The following is a 23191-nucleotide window of genomic DNA, read 5'->3' as shown; positions in this document are numbered from 1 at the left end:
CTGATAGCAGTGGGGAGAGGGCTCCATGTCAGAGGCAGTTGTTTCCAATGGCACTTCTAGCTGGAATACCTAAAAGTCCATGTGATTTGTGGGCGGTGGAGGCCCGTGTCACACTTGTTCTACACCTCATCTGAGCCATGGGGGGTGCGGTAGGTGGTATGCCCACAAAAGCAGGGATGAAAAGCTCTCCAGGCAGCTGTATTTAACCTAATGTGGTTAGTAGAGGAGGAGTAGAGGATTACCTCGTGGTCATCTTAGTGTGCTGCTCGCGAGTGCCCCCCAAGGTAAAGTATTTTAATTAGTAAATGCTTGATAATACTAATAGAGGTCAGGGAGACTCATACGCCATCTGTTTGTGACTAGTTAGGATAATAAATCTATGTTTGGGTTTATGATACTTCCATTCAAAATGGTTAATGCTATCTTAAAAGGAAAAAAAAATAGACTTTTGGGACAGGAATTGGCAGAGTACAAAAGGTTTAGGTTGGATTTCTTGATTGGGAGGAAAGAGAGTTTTAGTTAAAAATTAGAAACAACTAAGGAAATTCTCAAGCAGAATGTACAGTCTGGGCTGCATGTTAACTGGGGGAAAACATGCAGCCATCTGAGGCACTCGGTGGTGCGGTAGCAGTGACTTGGCATTCCCTAGTGTGCTCAATAGACAATAAGCACGTAGCCCTCCGTGAATTAAAAAAAAGAAATATACCATCATGTCTAGTCAGGTTGGACTGGGTTGGAGACCTCATTCTTTAGAAGAGTTTTACTCTGAACTAAAAAGCTTTGAGGGATATCCCCACCTGTAAGAGGTCTGATGGTTTCTAAGTACTTTAGTTAGGGGAAGAAGATTTTAGTTTCTGCTTTTAATCATGAACTAAGAAAAGCCTGCATAAAAAGTCCCTCCGTGAAATTGTTTTTGGGAAATGGTATATTATTTCTGGTCATGGTCATAGCCAGTTTATTATTAGATAGGAAAAACATAATTTCTATTTATTAACCTATCTCTCAATGTGCTCAGGAATGTGCAAGAAGTTTGTCTCTGTGCAAGTGTTTTTCTTTGTCGATAATCAGCTCACATTCTTTTCCTGTAGGTATGAGGGACTGCAGATAATCTCAGAATTTTAACAATATGTTATTACGCCTAGAGTCATCAACATTTAAATGTTTGACTTTCATCTTTTGTATATCAGACCATTATGTGAGTCCACCAGGTCACTGTAAGCTGCTAAGAATCCCCTCTTCTTAGCCTCTACATAATTGATACTGTCCCTAAATTCTATAAATCCAAAATCTAAAATCGATAAATCCGCTTTCGTGATTAAATTGGACATGTTCTGATCTCAAGAGTTACATATCGAAAAGAGAATTTTTTTTTCATAGTCAGGTCTGAGATAGCCTAATTAGTGATTGGGAAACTCTCTTTTGAGATCTGTGGAAATGGGCCTTTTTTCGAAGTTAAAGCCTGACTCTTCATTGAATCAATAGCTGTCTACCCTCCCACCTTTTCTATTGCTGTTTATCAGGGCTGCAGACTGACAGGGACTAAGGAGGGGAAGATTCACCCTAGCAGGTGCCATGCTTATGTCCCTTGTGATGGTTAGTTGGCTTGTACTGCTAGGAAAAGGAGAGTGCTGTGATGAGCCACAGATGGAAGAGCTGGCATTATCTTGGCAGCCATGCAGTGGAGGAGAAGGGTGGCTACTCTCTATCAGAAGGAGTGTAATAGGAAGGCAGTCACTATATCTGTATTGCTAAATTGGGCACAAAGAATCAGAACCTGCTCATTAAGTACCTATCTTGAAAGCCCGCCAGCCATGACTGCATACGCTACATGCTCAAAATACACACATATATACATACTAATACAAATCCAGATGTTCAGTGTGATAAAAAAATACATCTAGGTCTAGATATGAAGAGGAACTGGTTACAGATTTCTCCTGGTTACAGTTTTTCCTTTCTCTGTTATTAACTCTCTCTTGATGCTTTTGCCATATCTGTCCACCTACCTGTCATGTACCTGGTCTGAGGTCGATTTGACGAGAGGGCAATCATAAACAGGAAGGCAAGTCAGGGAGTATGTAGAAGAATGGTCAGGAAAAAGCCAGGGTCATGCACAGTAAAGCAAGAGAAGCTGAGCCCTTAGAGCAAGCTGGGGTCAAAACCAAGGATCAGGCAGCAGAAAAGTCCAGAGACAAGCCTGGTTGGTAACTGGTAATCAAAGAGTACAGGAAACACAGGAATACTGGTAGTTGAAGATCATCCATCAAAGTCTTAGTGCAGTTACTGACCCTACATAAAGGGTTTGGCACCAGTTCTGGCAGCAGGTGTGCATGAACGGGTGCCAGTGCGAAAGTTTGTGCGCATTTCTACACAAACCGGCACTACCATGTAAAGTATTGGCAACTATGCCAGGTCTTTTCCTCAGCACATTTTTGTAGACATTGGACATTTTCATTCTTCTGTCTCCTTTTCAGTACATGCTTATGTTTATTTTGAATAGCACCCTGACATTACCCCTTTGTTACCCTTGCAAAGAATACAAATATTCCATGACATAAGTATGTTATAAGGTTAGAACGTTTATCATCCATAACTTTGCATAACTGGAGGCCTACAATAGATGCATGATTGAATCACCTGTATTATCATATTCTCATGTCTCAAGGTTGTTTCACTTTGGATTGTACATGATATATTACACTGTAGTACCCATATGTACATTTTCAATGCAAATTAATCAAAGATATATTATTTAAAAAAATGACAGAGTTTGTAACTATTGCCAGCTCAAGAAAGTTTAGGCCTGTGGCCAGTGATAATATTGATTGGTTAAAATCTAAAGTCGCAGACTTAGGGGATTGGTCGCAGAGAAACAATTTGAAAATCAGGGGCATACCTGAATCAGTTCTGCCAATACACTACCTCACTATGTCCGAGACCTATTTTAAAACAGTGGTATCGTCTCTCTCTCCTGAAGATCTTACAATTAGTCAGATCCCAAAACCATCTTTCTTGCCATAAGAAATTCCTAGAGATATCCTAATGTGGATCCACTACTACCAGGCTAAAGAACCTATCTTAACAGAGTTTTGCCAGAAGGAACGAATACCGGATTAAGCAGTGTCCTTTCAGGTACTCCCTGACCTTTCCGCCCACACCCTCCAATGCCGCAAAAATCTGGTGACCATAACAAAAGCTTTGCGCAACCACAATATTTCCCACTAATAGAAATACCTGGCAACCCTGAGGATCACACACAAAAAGAAAACTCAGAAAATTAGCTCCTCGGAAGACCTGGAATATTGTTCCAGACCAACCTGCTCCTCGCAGCTCTTGAAAAGTGCCTCATCACAACCACCAAGAATGGTGTAAAGCTTCCTGCAGAAAGACAGCTCAATCCCATCAGCATCGAGCCTGAATATATGAGTTACATCACTCAGATACCCACTGTCCCTGGTGGCGATTTTGCAATTTCCATGCTTCATTATTCCCGCCCCCACCCCCACTGTTTAAGCTGCTTAGCTTCTCCTGGTTCAGACATGACCCTTCCTTTTTTATGACTTGTATTTTCCTTCTTGTTCTCACAAGGGAGTCCATAGTTTATGCTCCCATTTTGGTTCCCTCATCATTATGTTAAACCCTTTCTCCCTGGAGTGTAGAAAGCTTGTCATCAATCGTTCTTCTCTGCTCAATATGCATCACAAATCTTTGCTCCTCACGTAAGCCTACTGCTAATGTCATGGATCCTCACTCAGATTGTGCATCTCATAAGGTCAGTGCAGTGTGCTGCTCACCTACAGCCCCTTTACTGGAAGGTCTCTTACGTTTCTGACTCTCAACACTCATGGCCTCAATCATCCAACCAAAAGATTCTACCTATGGAAGAAGGCAATAGCCTCTAAGGCTGATATCTTAGTTGCTCAAGAAACCCACTTCCAAGATTCTGCAGCTCCCAAATGTTTCCACAAAGACTTACCGCACCAGTTTTTGGCTAACTACTCTTCCAAGAAAGGGAATGTACTTATTGCTATCAAAAACTCTGTAATATTCACCTTACACTTCTAGTGTGTGACATTGATGATAACCATTATGCCATGGCCACAGTATATGCTCCTAATCCCCATCCATATCATTTTATTTGTGAGTTGTTTGCTAAAGTATAAAAAGTCAAAAGTGATAGCCTTATAGTATGTGGGGACCTGAACTCGGTAGTGGATCTCACCCTGGACTCAGCTGCTGGTCGCAGAAACCGCTCTAATGTCTTGTATCCTCTCCTACTAGAAGAAGATGTATACGATTCCTGGAGTGGTCTCCACACATCCGAGAGGGACTACGCATATGATTTCCACTCTCACAACTCATAATTCACACATTGATTTATTTCTGCTTGACAAGTGGTTATTGCAAAAGCTGGTCTCTTCTGAAATCGCAGACATCACATGGTCTGATCATGCTGCTGTGAGTCTGACTATTTCAGAAGACAACTCACAGTCTACTGTTCGCTTATGGAGGTGTAAGGTGTAAGCAGCAACGTGGGACCCAAGTAGAGGAGAATCTGGTCTGCCCTGTAAAAAACTAACTGCACAGAGGAGGTAAGTATAAAATGTTTGTTATTTAAAAAAAAAAAAAAACAACGAGACTTTACAATCATTTTAATCTCACCCCTGACACCAACTCTTTCACAGTGTGGAATGCCCATAAGGCACACATAAGTGGAATCCTGATGCAATTGGGCACCCAGGACAAAAAAATGCATATCCTGAAAGCTGCAGGATATTCTTGCTTCTATCCATGCCTGAGAAGAGCAGAATAAAACCCACCTCAAGCCTACTACAGCTGACAAGTTAGCCAAACTGAGATTAGACTTTAGGGACTCTCCTATCCCACAATCACGATTACTAAGGCAACTTAAGCTTAAATATTACTCCCAGTACAACAGAGCTGGCAAGTTTGTAGCCTCCTATCTGAAGGGCCAATGCACAAAATCTAAAATTCCCTATTTACTCCATCCGACTTCAAACCAAAGACTATCTAATCCCCAAAAAATTGCATTTGCTGACTATTATGCCTCTTTGTATACCCTTTCAGCCGATCCTAACACTCCTCAGCTAAATCTTTCTGCAATCTCTACCTTCCTTGACCACCTCAACCTTCCACACTTCCCCACTTTGACTTATTAAAACCTAATCACCCCGTTTCAGATTAGGAAGTCCTTCATGCTATCAGAACCTTACCAAAGGGCAAGTCCCCAGGCCCAGATGGATTTGCCAATAAATCGATATGGTGATCTTAGTCCCATACCTTTCCAAACTATGTAACACTGCTGCTGAGTGCTCTTCTTTCCCTCTGGAGATGTTGAGGGCACACATTGTGACTCTTCCTAAACCAGGGAAAGATTTAAACACCCCTGCTAAATTTAGGCCAATTTCCCTTTTTAAATTGTATGCAAAAATTATTGCCGGCTGTATCTCTTCTATCTTACCCAAATTGGTTCAAGCTGACTGGATAGTGTTTATTACGGGGATACAGACCTCTGATGCCACTGGGAGACTATTTAACATCATACATTAAGCCGAACAGAGTTGAACGCCTTCTCTACTATTATCTATTGATGTGGAGAAATTGTTCAACTTGGTGCACTGGGGCTATATGTGTCAGGTTCTGAACAGATTTGGGTTTTATGGATCAATATTGTCAGCCATTATGGCCCTGTATTCAGTCCCTTCAGCCCAGGTATATGCAGTAATTTGGGACTACTATCAAAGCCCTTCCAAATGTCTAATAGCACACACCAAGGATGCTCCCTTTCACCACTGATTTTCAACTTGTTGATTGAACCATTAGCACAGAGTCTCTGTTCCCCCCCTAGTATTAATAGCTTCCCCTTAGTAGGACTGTCACACATAGTGAACATTTTTGCTGATGATGTGATTCTTATGTTAACTGAACCTGATATCTCCCTTCCCCATGCACATGAGGTGCTCTCTGAATTTAGTTTACTTTCATACTACAAAGTTAATTACTATGTCTTTGATCCTAGATCTAGGAGTCCCTCATAGCAAGTCTATACTTCTCCAGAAGCAATTCCAGTATGTCTGGACAAAAACTAGCATCCCATATCTGGGAATCCTCCTAATTCCCTCCTCAATAGCCAAAGCAAAATACAAACCTCTTATAACAAAATTGGAAACAGAGCTCCACAATCTAGCAAAAATTTAACTTTCTTGGGCAGATAGACTGGCTGCCTTTAGGATGCTTGTCCTCCCCAAATATTATACCTGTTCAGAACCCTCCACGTCGCAAAGCCAAAACCCTACCTACAGGCCCCATCTTCCCTTCTTAAAAAATTAAGTCCTCATTCAATCCTCACCAAAAATAGGTCTGTTGGAGGCATGGGGATGGTAGATATTTATGACTATTATACTGCAACACTCACAGACCAGCTTAAATACTGGTGTTTCTTTGGGGAAATTCCCTTATGGGTGTGTATTGAACATGCCCTCGCTAAAACCGAGAAGTTAAGCAACCTGTTATATGGGGACTGATGGAAAGAATAACCTCTCTCCACAATGCCCATCAACACCCAAGCGTCTTTATTAGCATGGAGAGATCTCTGCCGGGCCTCTGTGGACCCCACTCACCCCTAACACACACGAATACCTGTTAGCATACTGCTGTATATTTACAGATATTCCCATGTTTGACTGGGCATTGACTGGGTTGAAGACCTCCTACTTAATGGTAAACCCTTAGATCCAACATTTCTCATTTAACAATATAGCCTCCCAGGATCCCTATACTTTACTTTAAACTGCATTAGACATTTTTTGCTTTCCATGCCACCCTCGTAATACCCTTGCACCCCAAAATAGCTGGCTTTTAGAAACCTTCAGTGAAATCTAGTAAGGGCATATCTCTTCTTTATATTCCTTTGCACAATAAGACTACATTTGACAAACACAGCCCCATAATTAAATGGGAATGGACTTGAGAAATACTTTTTCTGCCCACCAATGGAAGCAAGCAATACAGTCTAGTTATAATGTCACCCACTGCGTTAGTCTTTGGGAACTAGCATTAAAAATCAACATTAGATGGTAACTCACATTACATACTGTAAGTTAGCCAGAATTTACCCTGATAGCTCTTCACTATGTTGGAGAGATTGTGGCTAAACGGGTAATTTGTTTCACATCCTATGGTCATGTTTGAAAATCTGCAGTTTCTGGAGGACATTTTTTTGTTTCATATCTGAAATTTCAGTTATATTGACACCCCCTAGTCCAAGTCTTGCTACCTTGAATATAGGAATTGATTCCTTTTCATTCCAATATCATAAAGTTATAGCCAGCCTATTGTTATCAGCGAGACTAACCATCACTCATGCCTTTGGAAAAAAAGACTAATCCCTCAGAAGCTGTGTGCACCTCACATCTGCACTACTCTCTTGAGAGAGCACTGGCTATGCACTCTGGTACATTATCAGCCTTTGATAAAACCTGGAATCAATGGCTTAATTGGTATTACCATTGAGAATTACTTTTGTCTGTTTAGCTAGTTTCTTCTCCTTTGAGCAAGCATATGTACTTGTTTTTATACTATATCAATGCTCATTCTGTATGATGATCCCCTTCTTCACACCAGTTATAAGCTGTATTCCTGCCTATTCATTAGTCATAATTTAGTCCGAAACAAACCTCAGATTATATATTCTATTGTAATCTAGAAGCTGTGTCCACATTCACTTGTTGTCTTTCTTTTTTTGTATAAACCCAATAAAAAGGTTACTGTCAAAAAATAAAAAAAATAAATCTATGAAATGTATGAACAAATTTAGTTTTACTTTAAAAAGTTTTCATATAGTGACAAAACCTATATTACAATCTGTTTTCATTAAATGTTTTGTTGAATAGGAAACATTCTGCAAGACTGCAACCAGGAGCCTGAGCCATGTCAAATATTTTCCAATACTTTATTGGTCTCAGTTAAGTCCATGCCATTGGTAACTGAAATGGATGATCATTTGATAGAACCAGGAATAGATATCCCTTTGCCGATAGCTAAAATAGATTTTTAGGCTGCATTATTTTCTACTGCCAAACTACTGTACTATGAGACACATTTTAGACACTGTTAAATATTAAAATATTAGGATTCAGTGATTATTTATTTATTTTGCTCACTCTATTGTGTAATTTTATATTGCAGGGTTGTTTCACCAGATAACATTTACTGTAGTTATCACAAAATTATTTATTTATATTTATTTCCTTTTTTAACTAGACATGTACCCTTTCTAGCAGTTTTAAACATAATAATACATGCTACTTAGCACTGTCACATTTAAATAAATTAAATGTTTGAAAGATGTTGGTCAACATATAATTCTAATACTTTAATGTTGCTAAAAGTTCTAAACTCCAGGTAAATTCAAGATATCATCTCCTGAGCTGTATTACCACATGATTCTATACAGCATATAGTGATTTCATTTTATAGGTATACTTCACTTCTTTTTATGGCTTCTTCAGATTGAAAATGATATGAGCTTTTTGGTTTGTGCAGTGCAGATTGATTTGAAATTATTTGACCATTTCTTCACTTTAGGAGATCTTCAATCTCCCAAATTGGAACACCCATTTCTCTTATAGGTATGAAGCAACATAATGATGTTTAATTCCCTCTACTCTAGCCTGCATCTAAATAAAGCTTTTGGTTTCATTTGAATCATTTTTCTGCAAGAGAAATATGAAACACGTTTAAAGTAAGAAAAACAAGTTGAAAGTGAGAAAAAAAAACTGATAAAATAAAAAACAATGATTACAATGACTCTTTAAGCCCCCGTTCACACTGGGGCGACCTGTCAGGCGACCTGGTCGCCTGACAGGTCGCCTCCCATACAGAAGCTATGGACCCGTTCTAATAGGAGCGACACAAGTCGCTCCGACTTAGAAAAAGGGTCCGGAGCTTCTTTGGGGAAACCTGGAGCGACCTGCATAGACTTCAATGTTATGAAGTCCGTGCCGGCCGCTCCAAGGTCGCGGTGCGAGCATCGCGCCGCGACCTCTGTGGTCGCCTGGGGAAGTCGGATCGCCCCAGTGTGAACGGGGCCTAAATCATCCTTGGCTTAACAAAAACAGCATTATTTTGAAATGGTACTCTAATAACACACACAGTTTTTGATTTCAGAAATATATTTACAGTTCGAATTCAAATAGAATTCAATGTAAAATTTGATTTTTCAAACAAATTTAGTTTATTTATTCGGAGCATTCTCAAAATGTTGTTTATGCTGTATTTGGGCATTTGGACATATCTGAATAACAAAAAATGTGTCCGCATGTTTAATTTAATTGGTGCTTGCAGCACACCACACTATAATGGCTATTTTGCAAATAGTGGCCCAGAAGCTCAGGCGGGGGTCTCCAACTGTTCTGGTTTATCTGCTCAGTAAGCTGTGAAAATACTCTCAGCCATACTCACACTCCGACGTATGGCCCCTCCCCCACGCGTATCGACACAGGGCTCTTGCGTGTCCTCATCAGGGAGAAAACCAGAACAGTTGGAAACCCCTGCCTGAGCTTCAGGGCCACTATTTGCAAAATAGCCATTATAGTGTGGTATGCTGCAAGCACCAATTAAATTGACACCGTGAGTCAAATCTGGGGGCTTTGGAGAGGAGATCTATGCTTGCCAGGATTGGAGGATAAATATCATAAAGGCTCTTTTTTCTGTTGAGCTCTGGTGAGTGCATTCCCTTAGGGGGATTTCGAGCACCGTCACTGCAGGGAGCACCATTGCACTTTGGAAACTGGCACTTTAATGATATGCAGCACCTTTAGCAACACGTCTAGCAAATAATATTTTTTTGGGACTTTAATTATATATATATATATATATATATATATATATATATATATATATACACACCTTTTCACCTGATATATGATTTTTTGATACATTGTTGCACTTTATTGGATTAATTTATACCCATTTGCACCAAGCACTTTATGTATATGTATGGAATTATTACTATAAATTGTTTTGTTTGATTTATTTTTATCTTTATTATATATGCACTTTAGGACACACTGTGATATTTGGTCCTCTATGTGATATTTATTTTTTTGCACCTTATTGGATCACTATTAACTATACACTTCAGCAATTTTTGCACATATTGACTTTATAATTTAAAATGTACTGATTTGATTTATTATTTACCCTGCGAGCGCTGATTTCCTGGTTATTCACTTATGGTTCTAAGTTTTTCACTTAGTGGGCAGTAGCTACATTTTATTAACTATATATTTTTTCTTTTTTAATAATTCCTAAGCGCGGGTTTAAAATCATTGTACAATCAGCATTAGATGTATGTGGATATAAGAGCATTATCTATATACAGTGAAATCTTTCTTAAAGTAGATGTACAGCTAGGCTCATTTGGCTGTACATCTACTATGGATCACAGGAGTGCAGTTTGTTCTGCACTCCTGTAAACCATTTTTAGCAGAGAGCAGACTGAAGTCCGCTCTCTGCTGATGTCACCCAGCTCAGGCTCTCACTTTTTATTAAAATAAGTAGATATACCGTCCAGTCCACATTTACATGTGTGCTAAATATTGAACAAAAGTCCACCAAGAGGTTATTCAACAATGAGCTATGCTGTGCCTTTAAGTAGTTTTCCACGTGTAGTCCTACACCAGCTGCACTACCTGCTCAACTTTATTATATGATCAACATTTAGTATAGTTCAATGAATGCTTTATATGGATAATTTCAATCTAGATTTTACTCCACATGCATCAAGATAAGTATATGGCGGTCTTCTAGATTTTGGAGGAAATAGGCTCAAAAAGATAAAGAAAAAAGCTTCATAATGCATATGGTTTAAACTAAGGTGAAAGAAATACTGTACATTTCTTATGACTATGCACTCACATGGTATTGTGCACTATACCCTGGTGCACATCAGAAACACATATAAATAACCATGTTGTGCCTTTACAAATCTCTTGGCTTCCTTTGAAGAAGTCATGTAGTAATGACGAAACATGTCAGGGCGGGGCCAGTGACATCTGCATGCAACTGGAAGGGATGCCAACAAGGGCCTGCCAGTGTGAGATTTATGGTTCAGCTCCTTAAGGGGGCAATGCATGGCTTTTGTATGTGCTCCCGGAGATTTATTTAGAGCTAAGGACGGTTTATCTTTTTTAAGTTCCTCTTCATTAAAGGGAGCATTAAGGCGGTCCAGGACTGCATAGTCAACAGTGGGAAGCTTAATGGAATCAAAAAATGAAGCTATACCATTTATAGTTGGTTGGGGAGTGTTCAAATCTATGTTTACATTGAACAGGGCCTTGTAATATTCCATAAAGGAATTCTAAACGAGTCTAAATGTCTTTAGATAGGAAGACTTTATCTTGAGTTTTAGGGTTCAGTCGGTGAGTCAATTCGTTTTGGCCTCACAGATTTTAAGATGGCTGTCTAATAGCTTCCACTTCTTTTACTATGGGAATAATATGTTGCATTTTAAATGCTTAAGACTTGATCATATATAAGTAGTCTTTTAGGTTTATTTATGCTGTCCGGCAATTCAGCAAGCAAAGCAGGCATGATTTTTTTGCTTGTTTTATAAATCAAGCAGTCCAATTAATTTAAGAAGTGTCTGTGTTGCCTGCATTCTTTACCTCTTCTTCCTTGGGGCCAATTATGATAACAAGCTCTGATTATATGCTTTATGAGTACATCACACAGTGAAAGCTTGAGAATCTATGGTAGCATTAAGATGGAAAAAATCCGTAAGCTGGGTCTGCAACCTCTCTTGGTGGTGTATATGCACGAAAAGCATATTACTCCTCAACAACATAGTGAGGCTAATATTATAATGTTCTCGCATCTCTACAGTTACCAGGAAATGATCTGACCATGTTATATCATGTATGGACTCCCAAGTAACAAGATAAAGTGCCTGGAGATCCGATAATATAAGGGCTATTCTAAAGTAAGTGCTGTGCGGGTAGGAAAAAAAAAGGTATAATCTTTTTCAGTAGGATGATGGCAACACCAGACATTGTACAATGACTAACTGTGCGATAGTCTTTTCAACTAATATTTAGATATTGAGGAAAAAGAGGAGCTAACTTTTTTTCAATCGTTGAATTGAAGTCACCCAGCAAAAGGAGAATCCCCTCACATATGCATTTAAGTTTTTTCAACAAGGAACATAAAAATGTAATGTATTGTAAAAATAGTGCAAGCAGCATTATTCACAGTACACAGCAAAATAATATATCTGCTATTAGTGTCAGTGATAGCATCCTTTAGTGTGAAAGCTACTTATATGTTTAAGGCAATAAGAACCCCTTTCTGTGTAATGTCAGCATTGACGGAAAACATATGGGGATAGGACTTGTGAGTACCTTTAGGCCGGGTTTACACATGCAAATTGGATGTGGGTTTCCCTGCATCCAATTCTCATGATGAGGTAGTGTGACTGCCTCTCAATGCAGCCGGTTCACACAGCTCTGGGGCAGCCACGGGTTGCATTTAAAAAGGGTCTTGTGCATCTTTGGCTCCAATTCAGGTGCAAATTCAGGCAAAAATTCAGACCTGATTCGCACCTGAATCACTGGACCCCATGCTGTGAGGCACGACCCCAGCATATGTGAATGGAGCCTTAGATGTTTTAGTTGCAAAAAAAATGCATTTCCTGTTTGCAGAGAATATCCCTTTCAACTTTGGGGCCTGAGCCCACATTGCTTTGCGCTTAAATATTGCGCTTTATTATTATTAATATTGCACTTTAATGTTAAAAGATAAAAACGTAATGGTCATCCTAGTAAAATATCGCTACATAGAGAAGATCAAAACACTGACTTACAAAATCAAATGCTTAGGAACGTCACACAAATGTTCGTTCCTTACAGACAACCATACAGGACATAATACACACATGCTCTCTCTCCTGCTAGAAGAGCTAGGGAAATGAACAAGGAGACGCTATGTCCTCTATCAAAAAGTATTCTATGAGCATGGCAACAAAAGTGGAAGGCTCCTAGCATGTACAGTGAAGGCCTCTAAAGCTCTCTCCACAATTCTTCATATATGTGTCCGTCAGGGCACACTTTTCTCTAGAAACAGGATATAGCAAAACAGTCTGAGCTCTTTTACTCAAAACTCTACAACTTGAGGTCCGACCGCTCGGATCCAACCCCTCTAGAACCCCGCACTGAACAGATTAGAGACTTCTTGTCCCAATATGGCCCAAAAGCGATTACCCATCAACAAGCTAAGGGCATGGAATGTCCTCTCTCTATAGAGGAATTACAAACCGCCAAAAAAAGATGAAAATGGGTAAAAGCCCAGGGCCTGATGGACTCACCCTTCAGTACTATAAGTGCTTTTCAAATGTTTTATCATCTAAGTAGCTATCAATTTTCAATACGAATATAACTGTTATACCAAAAAATGGCAAGGATCCTACACAAATTTCAAATTACAGACCTACAGTATATCCCTGCTTAATGTGAATATTAAGTTATATGCAAAGATATTAGCCAACAGAATGCTTCCGCTCATACCCAACCTTATCGCTCTAGATTAAGTAGGTTTCGTTCCAGGAAGAGAAGCTAGGGATAATACCATCTGTATGTTAAATCTCCATCATTGGCTTACTACATCTAAAACCCAGTACTTTTTCCACTCCCTAGGTGTGGAGAAAGCTTTTGACAGAGTGGCCTGGGACTACATGCAAGAGGTATTGAGAGTAATTGGACTCAAACCTCGCATGTTTGCTCATATAATGGCACTATACCCCACTCCCTCAGGGAGTGTAGGAGTTAATAGCCACCTGTCAAATTCTTTCCCATAAGCAATGGGACCTGACAAGGTTGCCCCTTTATCCCTCCTAATTTTTGTCTTGACACTAGAACCCTTCCTTAATAGATTGAGGAGAATATAAGGTTGCATCCTTTGTGGATGACATTCTCCTTTCTTTGAAATCACCTCAGGTTTCCTTACCCAATTTACTAAAGGACATAGAGCAATTCAGAGGCCTGTCAAACTTTAAAATTAATTATTCCAAATCACATGCCCTGAACATTTCTCTCACTCATCAGGAAGTGGCCCACTGTCAGGGTTCCTTCCCATTTCTATGGAAAAGGGATGCCATTACATACCTTGGTATCCAGATTGCAAGGAAACTATCAGATTTCTACAATTGGAATTTCCTGGTAGCTCTAACTAAGGTCCAATCAGATTTAAAGGACTGGGTGGGCCTAAATGTTTTGTGGTTCGGCAGGTTGGCTCTGCTCAAAATGAATATTCTCCCCTGTCTGCTTTACCTGATGCAGACTATTCCGATCCACCTCCCACCATCCTTTTTTGCACTTTACAAGAAGGCCTGCTCAACATTCATTTAGAGAACCCCCCCCCCCCCCCACATATTAAATACACTCGTCTTGCACGTTCAAAAGCTAAAGGAAGGAATTGGTTTGTTAGACCTCCATTAACATCACCTAGTTTGTCACCTCACAAGGATTATAGATTGGAACATCCATAAGTCTAAGAAAGTATGGGTGGTACTAGAGAACTCCTTCATGCATCCTCCAATACATGCATTTCCCTGGATATCTCACCGGCACTGGCCACAGGAATTCACAACGCACTCTCTTATTTATCCCTCTATGGTAGACGAGCAACGAAATCCACAAAGCTTTCCTCAGTTCCAGGTCCCTTAACTATGCTAAGCGGAAATCCTGACTTTCCCCAAGATGAGTTAAGCTCCTTTCTAAGACAAGAATGGCCTCACAAAGATATGCTTGCACACCAATTCTTCTCAAAAGAAAATCCTCTTTTCTACAAGAACTTAGTGTCCACATCATGCACTGATTCTTTTCCCTTCTGGACTTACGTATAAAAAAAACTTTGGCACTTTCTTTAAACCCAAGAGCCAACAACAACATGGAGAAGGCAATTCACACCTTTCAAATCCCTGTGCACATGGAAACCACCACAAAGACATTTAATAGCCTACATATACACCATACTCCTAGAAGATTCTCCTTCTGCCCCAGGTCTGTCACTGATGTCCTGGGAAAGAGACCTCCAGTTGACCCTCACTGATGAGGAATTGGACACCATCCATGACTACACACACAAGGGCTCGTTGAACGTAGCGATCCAAAAAAACTGTTAAAAAAATGGAAACCAGATGGCACAGAAATCCATCTCACCTCCACAAATTTTCCTCCACCATACTTAACACCTGTTGAAGATGTGGGAAAGCAGAAGGCACCATGCTCCACATCTGGTGGGAATGTGAACCACTCCAACCCTTTTGGAGGGAAGTTCATAACCTCATCACAGTTAACCACGTTCACTTTAGATTATACCCCTGCACAATTCCTCCTACACCACACAACCTTGCCTAAGAAAGATTACCACAAGTCACTGACTATGCAAATGGTAAATGCAGCAAGACTCCGCCTTACTGTACATTGGCTCTTCACACACATCCCAATGATTAGAGAATGGACGGCCAGGCTGTCTAAGATAGAAGAGATGGAGGAATTGATTCACATCTCCCAAGAGCGGATACAAAATTTTATGAATACATGGTCTTGTTGGATTCATTTTAAAACTACTGAGCAATTTCACTCTTACGTTCCCTAAACACAGCATGTACCCACCTATTGTGGCTGAAGGTAGCCAGCCCTCATTCCAGATGGGCTAGTTGAGACAGGGAGTGGGTCTAACCCTTGCCTTTTACCCACTCCCCTCTATCCTCCCCCTAACCCCCCTTGCCTCCCCTGCCCCTCCCCTGCCCCCCTTCTTTCTCTCTTTTTCCTTCTCTCTCATTTCTTTCTCAACTTCTGTGCCCCACTACAGGAAACCTAAGACCTCACCTCAATGGGGATATTATTACTTTGCATTTGAACAAATTTGTATCTTATTTGTCCTTCTCTGTTGAATAATTGTGTTACGTACAAGAATCTCTTGTTAGCTTCAGTTTGAATTACTGTATAGTTTTGGGCTACTATGCTACAGCAATCTGTTCTCTACAATGCCCACGCATGTCATGGTTTCCCTACGAAATTATGTGATTTCTGTGATTTTTGTACTACTTTTTTTGCTCTCAATAAAAATATTTGTGGAAAAAAAAAAAAGATCACTACAGAGGATATCAGACAGTAAAAGATATGTGCACATTAGGATCATGTTCTTTCCTAAGACATATCTGGTTAGAAGAAGCATGAATCTTCCACAGGGATAGATAGGGAAAGCACATAGTGTCTACAACAGCAGCTATGGTAAAAATATCACAGATTGTTGACTGTAAACTGGCATGGAGGAGATTCCCTGTACCATACTTGGTGGTTGAGCCTGGCTTGGAGAGATAGGCTTCTCTTACACCTCTGTCTCAGGAGCCTTGGTAAAGTAACAGAGAGTGCCAGAGCACAGAGTGGGCACAAGTTTATGACTGGTCCTCCATTGCTGAATGCTAAAGAGCAGGCTAGGTGTCCCGAAACAGGCTGACAGGAAGACAGGATGGAAGCTGTACTGGCAGGTAGGCTGGAGAAGGAGATTGACACATATCAGCAGGCTTAGATGCAGGGAAGGGATCCGTAAGCAGGGTTAGACAGTTTGGGTCAGAAACTAGCAGACAGATCAATTACATGCATTAAGTAGACGAGTAGTCAGAGGTCAGGCCAAGGTCTGTAACACCAGGCAGATTGGTGGATGAGCAGATGGAGCAGGCAGAAATAAAATCCAAAGACAAGCCAGGGATTGGTATAGGTGGCGTTCAGGCAGAAGTAGGAGTAGATCAAGACAGTAGTAGGAAGTCAACACAGGAACTGATAGTAGATACTCAGGAATCTTAGCAGACCAAAGGACAATGACTCAAGGCCATAGAACAGCTGAAATATGTTTGTGCATCTGCACGCCCTGCATGTGAAACCTGCAAGTTGGCCACAGACAGAGCATCTTGGTATTCTGAGCCTACACACAGAGATGTGCCTTTCCTGACATTCCCCAGCTCTAGAACAGAGTTTAGCTTCATGGACAGTGCAGGTAGATCCAGTCAGTAGTAGGAACCCGACACCACTCATAGGCACATTCAACTTCGGTGCCCAAGCCTGAACGCAGGTTTAAGAACTGTAGAGGATAAAAAACAATAAACAGAGCAAGAACTGGTAAAAAAGAGGCCCGGAAACCAGAAGCAGCATATGCTGAGAATATAACAGGGGGTTAAGTACAGCATGAGGAGCACATTTTTCATGGTTAGGTCTCCCATTAAAGGCCTTTAGAAATCAGGTAGTGCAGGTACCAGTATACAAAGGAATCTTTATGGATCATGTTCAATCATTGTGCAGCTTGGAAGGGCTCTTTCTCTCTTAAATAAGTGTGTCAGGTGCTAAAATACGCCTTTATTTAAGATATTTAAAGTGATTGTAAAGTCTTGTTTTAAAAAATAAATAAATAACAAACATGTTATACTTACCTGCCCTGTGCAGTTTTTTTGCACAGAGCAGCACATATCTTCCTCTTCCTGGGTCCCTCTTTGCTGGTCCTGGCCCCTACCTCCTGTTGAGTGGCCCCACAGCAAGCAGCTTGCTATGGGAGCACTGCGGTTCGGCCCCGTGCCCTCTCTCTCCTGATTGGATAACTGACTTTGATTGACAGCCACGGGAGCCAATGGTGATGCAGCTGTGTCTCAGCCAATCAGGAGGGAAAGTCCCGGATGGCTGAGGGACTCATGGACATCACTGGACAGGGAAGGGGCTCAGGTAAGTATTACTGGGGCTGCTGCTGCACACAGAAGGCTTTTTTATCTTAATGCATTCTTCTGCCTTTGTGATGTCTGCTCTTATATGATAGAAGGGGACACTTTGGAGTTGCCAACGGGTAGGATCCTTAAGTGTAGACACTGTGCAAATTGTGACACTGCTGGAGTCCTTTATGTTATTTTGTGTTCTTGTAATTCTTTTTATGTTGGTAAAACCATTAGAACCATCCGCAAAGGCTTTCAGGACCACATATATGACATTTCCACATATCCCCTACATGCTCCCCTAGCTAGACATGTGTGCTTAGAACATAACAGCTGTTTAAAAGTCTGGGTTTTGAAGATAATCTCTCAGGATATGTGAGGGGTGGAACTTTGACCAAGTTGTTCTTCAACACAAGGCACGGTGGATTTGGGAACTCAATGTGACCAATCCACCAGGCTTGAATGACAGTCTTAGCTTTGTACCATTTTTGAAATAACAGTTTTGAATTATTAGTTTTAATTTTTATATATTTTTTTTCCCCTTGGTATATATATGTATGTTTTTTTTTTTTCTCTAAACATATGGAATTTACAACACTCACTGGAAAAGTTAGTGTGAATATGATATATCCACATTTTTTCAAACAGATGAGTCTGAATGTAGGAATCGGATGTCAAATTTTTATATGTTCATTAAGTACATGTATTCGCCATGTGTACTGAGTGTACCAATTCTACTTTGGTTGATATTTCTGGTCAACGTTAATACATGCATATAGGAACTCATCTCTTTGTTTCTTTTGAATGATGGTTTTAATATATTTAGGGATGCGATGAGCCAAGCAATTGTATTTATGCAAGTGAGCGCATGTGCGGACGTGGCGTTGGCGCGGCGTTTATGCAGCTTGTTGCATTCAGATGATGAAATTAAGTATATAGGTTGAAATGTATGGGAGGATAGGCATTTATCATTTACATATGATTGGCATTTCGTGCCTATAATCCATTTAGGCTATGATTCTCATCATCCACATATGCATGTATTAATGCTTTTCTAGTATTTTTCTAATCTTTTTCTTACCTTTTTGTCTTCTTTATTCCCTCTGGGACACTTTTGGATGTGGTTGTCATGCCTACCGCTTCCGTGCGTGCACCTTGACATCACTTTTGTGCGCCGTTGCGTACGTTTGTGCACCATCGCGCACTGTTGCCCATGCGCAAACGCATCAGGACATGGCAGCCATTTTCAAACAATTGAATTAACTTAGTATATTTAAGACTTATGGGGGAGTGTGATGCGCTTCAGGGGTATTGTGAATATTATATAAAAGTGCTTCTGTGTAACTATCCACCTATTGAACAGATATGTATATCAAAATTATTGTAAAGTGCTATTGCATGTGTTGCATTCCAAAATTAATAAATATATCAATAGGTCATATAAATATAAAGTGCTGGTGTTGATATCCCATTCAAATATTATTATTGTTGAAAAAATAGGTGCGCTAAACAAAAGTGCTAAGGTGAATCAACACAATGGCACATGTGCAAACAATAAATCACAGTCAAAATACAGTGATAAATACAGTAATAACTGTATATGGTGATAAAATCAATAATAATCCATTAATGTGAATGTGATTCAATTCAATCAAAAGAGTGAAAAAAAAACAATAGAGGTTCAAAAACCAATAATAGTCCACAAAGTCCAAATAATACTGTGATCTTCACCATGTGACTCAAATCGCTGAAAATTAAGGTGTTTGAAATCAGTCTCTAGTGATATACAGGTGATATATGAAGTGACTCCCACCACCGACAGGCTTTCCTCCTTACCAGATGGAAATTAGTAAGGTGCAAATAAAGACTCAATATAGCCAGTTGGAGAGGAGGAAAACTCCACCCCGTTCGGTGGCACAAAGGGGCCTCTTACCAGATGGTGTATAGCTAATGCTGGAAGGATTCTCCTGGGTGAATATCCCCTCGGTTGGCTGGGTATATAAGATCGCCTCTGCAACCATACGAGTCCACTTTCTCTCTTTCACTCCCCGGATGTCATGCGAGGAATAAAGGAGCAGGCAATAGTGTGATACCGCTGATAGTTTATTAAAAAAAAAGAGGTAATGCACTTACATGTATGTTGCAAGGAGACAGCGAAAGGATAGCCTATGTAGAACGCCTATGCCCGGCTGCAGATCGGGCGAAAGGTGACGTACGTGGCGGCGCGACACACCTCCTCGCTGACGCGTTTCCTCTGACAAGACTTCTGCTGAGATAGGAGGGGCGTGCGCGCCGCCACATCCGCCCATAAGAAGCTCTTGGGAGATCAATCTTTTGATTGAATTGATTTACATTCACATTATTGGATTATTATTGATTTTATCACCATATACAGTTATTACTGTATTTATCACTGTATTTTGACTGTGATTTATTGTTTGCACATGTGCCATTGTGTTGATTCACCTTAGCACTTTTGTTTAGCGCACCTATTTTTTCAACATTTATTTTCACTAGGATTAGTTCAGGTAGCAGCTTTACCAGTATCAGCGCACCCACACATTCTCACATTACTCAAATATTATTATTGCCAGAAAGTGAATATGTGCTACTTAAAGAAATAAAAAAAAAATGTGCTCTGTGCATCCAGTGCCAATATTAATATATTATCAGCGGCAGAAAATATATATATATATCACATATGTGAAAAACAAATAAATGAAACAATAAGTGTCCAATCCAGATGGTACACCAGATAACTCCAAATTATATCTGGTTATACCAAATCCCAAAAAAGTTTTATATACGGGTAAATCAATAATGGTGATTATATCGTGCAATCTATTTTCCTCCACCTTTAATCTCCTTGGTGTGGACTTTGTTCAGTGATTTCACTTCTAGGTGCACTCGATTCTCACCTCAAAAAAGACAATAATACGAACCGTTAACTGTTCAATAGGTGGATAGTTACACAGAAGCACTTTTATATAATATTAACACTCCCCCATAACTCTTGTATCTGTAACTGGTTTTATAGTATCAGTTTATGTGATGCAGCATTAGGGTGGTTGGTAGAGAATCCAGGATAGTGCAGGAACCACACTCCCATAATATATACGACTTAGTATATATAACACATGGGAAGAATTCACTCATTACTTTGCCTCTGAAGCAGCCGGCCTATGTCTGGCGAAACCTGTCAGGCATATACACCAACCACCCCCACTTTTGGTGATGGAACCATTATCTATGGACTTTTGGGATTCACACTATTCTCTTGCCTGAATAACTGATGACTTGGACATTCCTATGGATTCATTGGACGGATGAGTATATCTCAATTATCATTTCTAGCATCTTGGTTCCTTTTCCTGTTCCTGTGGAGGATACATAATGGATCAATACAATATATCTGTGATGTGTGAGGGAAGCCTCTTTGTTCACACAGCCTATTAAAACTATGATATGAGAGATTTATGTCTTTGCTGTTTGGTGGATATCTTGCCTCCTCTGGACCACATACAGATTTTTCTTTTCCCCACGGATGTGATATATTTAATCAACTAGGAACTTACCAAGTTTACCACTGCCTGTTGGAGACAATGAGACTTTTTGCAAACCATCCATGGATGAGTCTATCAGTTTTGAACAATATCTCTTCTAGTCCCTCCCCATTTCTCTTATCTAGGGAATCCATCACCTACACATTGATCAGTATACCCTCGAATATCTACTTTACTTTCATATATACATGCACTTTATGATACCAATTTGGTTTATTTTGCTTAAGTGAAGGGTATGGGGTGGCTGTGTGTATGTTTTTAGGTGTGTGTGGTGTATGTATTTGGTACCACTTTAGGAATTTGCTATCTTGCACAGACTTTTTGATCTGTTATTTTTTGCTTTGTGTTTTGACAATTAAAGTATGCATTAGAAATCCAGTGAGTATTTGCTTATTATTCTAACTTATATTGATTGGGTGGCTGAGTATCAAATCAGGTTTTTTAACTCAGTGTTTCTATTCTTCTGCCTTTACAACTCATTTAAGGCCAGCCTCAAAGGAGCTGATATTAACGGTTTTGCCCTGATAAGAGAATTTAGTTGGGAATCCCCACCTATATACAATGTTGTGGTTCAGAAGTGATTCAGTTATAGTAAAGATTTTTTTGTATGTTTAATTGTAGCCTGGGGCCGGTCAGCATACAGAGGAATTCCTGCAAATTGATCAGATAGGCATGAATTTTTCTAGCATCCCGCATAGCTTTCCCTGATGTGATAATAGTAGATTCTGGCAAAGACATCCATTGCCACTGAATCAGGTAAGTATGCTGGGTTTGCAAGCCTGTGTGCTCAGTCAATAATATGTTCAAAGTCCTGAGCATCAGGTTCCAGGGTGCGCAGGAGTTGTTTCGGAAAGCTTGCAAGTTAGAAGTGGAGATATACTCCGACATACCACAGAACCTAATGTTATTACGTCTGAACTTATCTTCAAGGTCTGCTAATTTAGATTGGAATGCTTGTAAATCTAACTGTTGATCCTTGTCTGTATCTACCAGGCTTTAAAAACATCATCCATCTTATGCTCAATGTGCGACACTCTGTGTTACAGGTCCTGTACGGATACGTTAACTTTTGAAGCATATTCACCATATTCAGATACAGGAAATCTCAAAAGAAAATCAACATGTCCTTAAGATCAGAAAGTGAATGCAAAGAACTGCTCTAAAAGGCTCTGCAGCACATGAAAGACAACAGTGTCTCCACTACCAACTTCCTCTAGAAAAAACCCAAACTAGAATCCTAGGAGTGAGTCTGCACCCTATTTATAAAGGGGAGGTGCTTCCAAAATTAGACATTTGCAAACAAACCACAAAAGAAAAAAAAGGCACCTACAAAAGCTACCAGTATCACAAATATATTTATTAATTGGACATAAAACAATTATGAAATTATAATGTTAAAAAGGGCTTCAGGCAGGGATGGAAACCCTTCTCCATCTACTCATCCATGAGACCCCCTGCCTACCTCCCCGCTCCCTCACACCCACCCCACAACCTGCTAGCATATTCACCATATTCAGATACAGGAAATCTCAAAAGGAAATCAACATGTCCTTTAGATCAGAAAGTGGATGCAAGGAACTGTTCTAAAAGGCTCTGCAGCACATGAAAGACAACAGTGTCTCCACCACCAATTTCCTCTAGAAAAAAACAAACTAGAATCCTAGGAGTGAGTCTGCACCCTATCTAAAAGGGGAGGTGCTTCCAAAAATAGACATTTGCAAACAAACCACAAAAGGAAAAAAAGGCACCTACAAAAGCTACCAGTATTACAAATATATTTATTAATTGGACATAAAACAATTATGAAATTGTAATGTTATAAAGGGCTGCAGGCAGGGATGGAAACCCTTCT

This window comes from Pelophylax lessonae, assembly GCF_965119305.1.
Source record: "Pelophylax lessonae genome assembly, chromosome: 5".
Classification (NCBI taxonomy): domain Eukaryota; kingdom Metazoa; phylum Chordata; class Amphibia; order Anura; family Ranidae; genus Pelophylax; species Pelophylax lessonae.
The sequence above is the reverse complement of the archived record's forward strand: the minus strand, read 5'-3'. Positions refer to the sequence as shown.